Genomic DNA, 6,922 nt, shown 5'->3' on the forward strand with positions numbered 1-6,922 from the left:
TTTTTTCCTCCTTTTTATTTTTTATTTTTTAATTTTCAATCCTCTCCCCGCAGTACGCTGGATGCTGTGCTTTGAGCAGTTAGCGCCCCGCGTTAATCGTTGTATCTCGGAATGATATTTCGGCAGCGATCATTACGGGCTGCCAACAATGAGCCTCCCCTGTTGTAAAGCCGTGAGGCGCAGCGCTAACAGCTATGTGAGCTCGGCGCCGTTTGGCCGAGGGGCGTGCAGTGCCTTCCGCCCTCCTTATCACACATCCAGAAAGCTCAATAATCGTTAAAATCGACACCGACTGCACACGCCCGACAATCTAAGAGGTCTTTTCCAACCTTAACGACCCTACGGTTCTGTCTTACAAAGGAAGTACCCCATCCGGAGGCACGGAGCACTTGTCCCGATGGCCGAGCTGCGGATGTTGCAGGCTGGACTTCAGGAGTTCAGAATGCAAATCAGGCCACGGGGTTTGGTTCTATTATTCTCCCCGCTGAAATGTGTGTTTTATGGAAATATGGGGCTCTTGCGTAATGCTGTATTTTGTGCGTGGCAAGGTCAGAGAGAACCGGATTGCTTAGGTTTAAAATGCTGGATGTTAGATTTTGATTTTGGTTTTTGATTAAAATATAAACATATAATAACCGTATCTCCGGCAAAACGCAGTCTGTTTAGGAAGTACTTTAAAATATGTTTGTCTTGGCTGATTCCCAGGCACATTATTTTCAAACAAACTCATGTATTGTGTTTCCTTGTGAAGGATTAAAACTTTTGATACGTTTTCTCTTGCAGTTCAGGGCTCACGGCAGACTGGCTGGATAGAGTTTCAGAGATAATCTGCCATATTAAATATTTAACCGTGTTATCGAAAATTACCAAGTACAAATTAACTGTGAGTTTGCATTCCTGAAGATGGATTCTGATAAGGCTGAGCTGTGAGTTACACTTCAGGAAGTTTGACTTAGTGATGCTGATTGCAACTTCCTTGATGTCATAGAGCAGCTATGTGACATCATCCTGCTGCAGTGATGGTACTGCATGGGGTGGCAGCTTTCTGTGAGTTCTGACAAATGAAAAACGGTGCCCACTTTTAAGAAATAGGGTATAAAAAGCCACTCCTTTTTTAGGAGGAAGGAAAAAAGAAAAAAAAAAAAGACTTTTTGCTTAAGCAGGAGCTAAATAGCCTTGGGTGATAGGTGGGAAAGAAAAGTCCTATCTTGGAGTCACCTGCTGGTAGTGTCCTACCAGAACAGAGACCCAAGCCCTGGCTGTCAGTTTCCTGGTGGTAATTCCGTGGTGTTTTCCACGTCCATTATTCTTACAGTCATATTTAATGAACAGTTGACAAACATCCGATGTCCAGTGCAAGCAGTGCTGTACAATGCAGTGCGTGTGGATGAATTGTGCTTGTGCTGACTGTGTTGTTATTTAAATAACTGGTTAATCATGCTAATTGTGTTCCAGCTGTCAGCCATTTGATTGCTTCAAAACTTGGAGCTTTTAAGAAGCCTCAAATCTTGGATCACTGCTGCAAAATGCCAAAGGCCTAATTTGTTACTTCAGAAAAATGCTGATAATCTTGATAGAGGAATTGGCTTTTTTTTTTTTTTTCCCTTCCTCCCAAGGAGTAATTAAATTTTAATGTCTTAGGAGAAATATCTTACTGATTAGCTATGATGTGCGTGATGCTGCTCCTGTGTAGAATGGGGAAATGAATGTTGCTTTTGTCTGGTCAAGAATATAACATACTCTGAAACCTTTGTGCAATGACTGGTGCTCAGGAAACATCTTTCCAGCCTTCCAGTGCCATATTTGCAGAGTTCTAAATTGTCTCTTGGGATCTTGCTAATAGAAAATGAAAGGTATCTGGTTTGTATGAATGCCTGTAATGTTCTTTTTCCACTTTGTCTTGCTCTGATCTGTGCAGGGAGAGTATTGAAATGTACCAGTATCCTGCTGTCTTAAGTGCTTCAAAGAGCAGTGTTTTTTGTGCGTTTCAGTAGCCTAGCTGCTCATTAAGAAAGCATGAGACACTGTGGAGGAGAACAACATGTATGCTGTCCTCTGGAATAAAACCTTTTAGGTCTAATTGCAGGTCTGCTCTCATTGATATATGTCAGTTTGGTTATATGATGGTATGTGCTGAACAGCAGACCTTAAAAATCTCAGAATTAATCAGTTTTGGTGGCTGGTATGGGATTGCTTTCCTTTCCCGTGAGGGGAAAAAAAAAAGAAAAATAGAATGTTTGTATAACAGAATAAGTGAACTGGGAGGCTGTAAGTTTCAGGATGGATCTAGAATTGGATGGCCATAGCAGCTGAGCCTCTTGGGAAGTGATGTAGGAGGCAGAAAGTTACAGAAAAGCTGCTATTGCATGTTTACCAGTAGCAGTGTTGCTTTGGGTTTTGGTAGACTTTGTGGTGGTGGTCTAAACTGTGGTCAGGCAAACTAGTTTGGAAGTAATTAGAAGTTTGGGGCAGTTTCTAAGTAGGAGGTAAATTAAATTACTGAGGTTGAGTTCCTTCAGGCTGTACTGTATGTGTTCAGAGTTACCTCCTGAAGTTCAATGCATATAAATATCTAATATTGGAATTTATGTGAGCGATTATGCCATTAGAAAATGGATAGAAAAGTATTTTGTGTTTTCTAGTCCCAGTGCTATTGGCAACTGGGAATATTTATCAGAATTTGATTTTTAGTTCACCCTTACGCATTTTTATGTGGAAATATTATTTGGAATATTTTTCTTTCAGTAATACTGTGTTTAGTGAAATGCTTTCTCCTTTATAGATAACTGTTAGCTCATTCTTTTATACGGTTACAAAAACTAATCTTCAAAATAGATCAATGCCCTGCACTGCGTGAATTGTTAATAGTGTATATCTGTTTTCATGTCACCCAGGGCTGTTAACATAAATGTCTCTAACTGTTCCTTCCCAGCTTGTTCTGGAGGTCAGGCTTGGTCTGCTCACGCCGCTCACGCCCTGCCCTGCATGCTGACCTGGCAACGACTGCTCTTTTCAGGTGGGAAACTGGAGCACAGTGCAGAGCTCTGGTATGAGCAGGTCCCAGCTCCCGGAGCTGTTTGCATCCCAGGCTCTCTTCATCCTGGCTTTACAGTGAAAGTGGCTGCCTACAGTTCTCCAAAATCTCTGACGCTGTACTTCTGTTGTCCTGGTGCATGCAGTTTATTTTCATTTTATCTAATAGTTCTTCCACGGTTAGTAATGCAGCTCCTGAGCTGTCTGAAGTAATTAGTGGGAATTCTGATGCGAGACCTTGTGATACATGCAGTTCCCTTCCGTGTTGGTGACTGCTCCTGTCTTTCCTCTAAGTGCTGTTTTATTAATGCAGCCTCCACTTGCTGAGACTTCAATCATGTACCAGTATAATAAATACTACATTTACAAGGCGTGGAAAGTAAAATGGTTCTGGAGGGTGATCCAGATGGGACGCAGTCTGTTTCTGTGGAAGTGGTACAAACCCATCTTTTGTCTTCTAGACTTCTATCTCAGTGTACTTTCTTGCCCTCATGATTACCTTGCACTTTGCACACATACACCCATTTTATTGCTTATTTAAATAGATGTCCTGGTTCCTGTCTCTCCTGGGGTGATGTGCACATTCACCATGGTTTAGATATGATCACCTTTAGACCCAATATTTTGTGGTATGGTTTTTTCCAATGGAAATTTCTGCTCTTATCCCTTACAGTAAAATATTTAGCTGTGAATCATTCGCTTTTTTATGCTTATAATGTTATCATTTAATATTTTTACAAATTAATTGATACTGGGTTTTTTTGTTTGCTTGTTTAAATTGTAAAGCTGCTTGCTAGTTTAAAAACATGCTGGGAACCTTTACCTAAGGATGTTTTATGTCCAGTCCACAGGATAGAGTGAGAATACCCTTGTCAGTTGTTCAGTGTAGCAGTAGCTGAGCTCGTGGCCAATTTGTGGGCCTGCTGTTCTAGAAATGACAGCTTCGAGGTGGGCAGTGAATTCTGAGGCTGTAGTTACACACCACATCTGTCCCTCCTGAGAAACCCAGTTGCCAAGCGTTGAGTTAACCTTGCTTGAAGGGTTGTTCTTGCAGTTCTGAAGGTGTCACATCATAAGGTAATGTCTCCAAAATCAGACTGGTAGTTTTCATTACCTAAGAAGCAGAAACCTAAGTAGGGTGAGCTCTGTACTTCAGTTTGCTGGCTTGTTCAGTTGGGTTGAGCTTTGCCACAGAGAAATCCCCCGATGTACGCTGTGCCCATGCGAGCTGGAGGCGCGAGGTGGGTGATGGAGCTGATAATGATGATAATGATGGTTTTTTTTTCTTGGTTTGAACTTATGTTAATTTCTAGACTTAACATCAACTTAGCAGTTTCTGAACCTTCACCAGAGCAGTGGTCTTTCCTTAGCTTTACTAGAACAAAGACATTTTAAGAATTTTCATAGAGAATTGTGTAATCTTATTACAAATGTTTCTGTTTAAATCGCTTCCTTGTACTTAAATAACAATCTGTTGCCAGGTATTTCTTGATTGTAGTTTTTGTCAGATGCAATTTATTCCCCTCTGTGTTTCTGTTATATTTTTTTTTCTGATTGTGCAACCCTTAGGTTGGCAAACAGTTTCTTTCCCAAACAGTTCTTCTGACTTCATTGGGACTGACTGCATGAGTAATTACTCACTCGTGTAAGGATTGCACAGGTCACAAATAAGACCCTTGTTTCTAGGACCTCATGGACAAAACCCACAAAAATAATCAGTATAGAGTTCTGATATTCCTCGGGGAAAGGCAAAACAAAGTATTTTTAAAAGCAGCTTCCTCCCTTGAGACGCAGGCATGAAAGACTCCCTCAGATATCTTTCCTTGCAGATAAGAAGTCCGTACTGGAGTGGTTAGTTGTGTGTTGCTAGCTGGGTGAGCTGACTTGAGCAATGTTTGGGTTTGACCATTCTCCTGATTTTTATTTTGAAGCAGTCAGGATTTTCTCAGCCTGTTCTGTTGACCCGGTTGCTGGTGCTGCTTCTGCAGAGATCCAACTCTGCACATGGATAAGGCTTGTGACTACAGCAGGAAGGCGCAGCTGTTTGATCCAGCCCGTTCCCTAACCCTATAAAATCAGCAAAAACTTAAGATCGTTAATTAATCCTTCATCCTTCTGTTGTAAATAGAGCTTGTGCTGTGCCTGCCTGCCCTCTGACTGATGGCCAGGCACGCTGTCCTCTGTCACGTGGTGTATGTGAAGGAAAGCGCTCAAATTATTATTTGAAAAACAGAACTTCAACACTTTCAATTATTCAGTTAGCTAATTAGTGAAACACGTTACCATTCGGTGACGTTGCTGCAGCGTGAGGAGTTATGTCTGCTTAGGGAGAGACTGGAATCCTGCATTTCCAGCAGCGTGCAGATCCAGGGGAGATGTGGTGAAGCTCCGCAGCGCTCCTGCCCAGGTATTTCGTCATTTGATAAAAGCTCTTTGTGCAAAAGCCATTTGAAAGCATGAGACTCACATCTGTTATCTGATGAAACATTTGCCTCTGAGCGCCTGCTGGCTTATTGCATGGTTTTATGATTGTTTCTTGTAATGCTGTGTTTCTTGCAGTGATTCTCTTTTTTTTTTTTTTAATGGCTTGAAATGCTTATTGATGATGAGAAGTGTTGCTATATTGTTGCTGCTGCTGTTGAACAAAGGTCAGAAAAGTTACACTTTGGCTACCAGTTTGGGAGAGCATTTCTCAGCAACTAAAGATAATGCCTCTGGAGGAATGTGCTCAGATAAACAGTGTGGCACCAAGAGCTTCCCTTGTTAGGAGCATGCAAACAAAGATTGGAAATCAGTATTTAACATCGCAGGTGCAGTCACTGAGAATGTCTGTCATCTTCTCCTGTTATATTCTGGAAGCACAGATTTCTGTGTGCTGCTCAGAACAGGAGGACGTTGTGTTGGACTGCAGTTACACATCCCACTTTTTCATCAGAAGAACTGCTTTCTGAGGGTGTTTTTTAAAGATTGGTACTTGGATCATGTGTCTACAAGATACTTGTTTGAATGCTTATAGCTCTTTTGGAAAGAGTTAATAAAGAGGCAACTTACAGAAAGCTTTGTAACAGGTCTTGTTTGTTTTAGAATTCTTGAATTTTAGGGAAAACAGAGGATGAATGTTTTTGTGACAACAAAATCACTTTAAAACTCACTTTTGAACTTTTATTTCAGAGAAACACTGAGGTATATAATGAAAGGATGTGAGGGTGTTTTTTAGTCTGCTGAACTGCGTAAGTGTTGCATTTAAACTTTACAAATCATTGCCCCTTTTTGAGACACGGAGGCACTCTGACACTTCTGGCTTTCAGTATGTTTGACAACGTGGGGAATAATCTCCTTTTGCTTCGCCTGCTGCTTAAAGCACACTGAACAGCATAACTGACATTTCCGTGTCTGTCTTCCAACTAAGAGCATCCTCTTATATCTAATTTCCCAGTAACATGAATACGTGATGCCTCCAAGAGAACATGGTACGTATCTGCAACATGCAGTGCTGAGAAGTGCTCTGTGAGCTGGTAATTCTGTGCTGACACTGCAGGCTGCTGAAGCACTGAAGATACAAAGGAGGACCGATTGTTTTGTCGGTTGCCTTCGTTATACCATTTTTAATATGCTTCCTGAGGGGGTTTCTGTTCTGAGGTTACGGCCCAGATGGTGCAGAGCACAGAGTGTGTGCTTGCACGCTTTGGACGTGGGGGGCTGTGGGGCTGGGCTGGTCGCTTGCAGTCAGTGCCAAAAATAACATGTAGGGCTTTGGTACTGTTAGCTTACCAGGTGTAAGTGAAGGAAACGTGCTTGAACATCCTGAATTCAGTGTCTTTGTTGTGTGCGTGCCGGCACAGAGCTGTGTCTGGATGCCTTGGGAAAAAGCCAGACTTTTCAGCTTTTT

General features: G+C 41.8%; 1 long non-coding RNA gene across 1 annotated transcript; it reads left to right on the forward strand.

Annotated features, from left to right (window-relative positions):
• The first annotated feature begins 11 nt into the window (after window positions 1–11).
• Window positions 12–6,089, forward strand: LOC116217228. The gene is made up of 2 exons (XR_004161460.1): window positions 12–1,047; window positions 2,933–6,089. It is a non-coding gene; the product is annotated as an uncharacterized LOC116217228 (long non-coding RNA).
• The last annotated feature ends 833 nt before the right edge of the window (window positions 6,090–6,922 follow it).

Source organism: Meleagris gallopavo, chromosome 16 (genome assembly GCF_000146605.3).
Source record: "Meleagris gallopavo isolate NT-WF06-2002-E0010 breed Aviagen turkey brand Nicholas breeding stock chromosome 16, Turkey_5.1, whole genome shotgun sequence".
Lineage (NCBI taxonomy): Eukaryota > Metazoa > Chordata > Aves > Galliformes > Phasianidae > Meleagris > Meleagris gallopavo.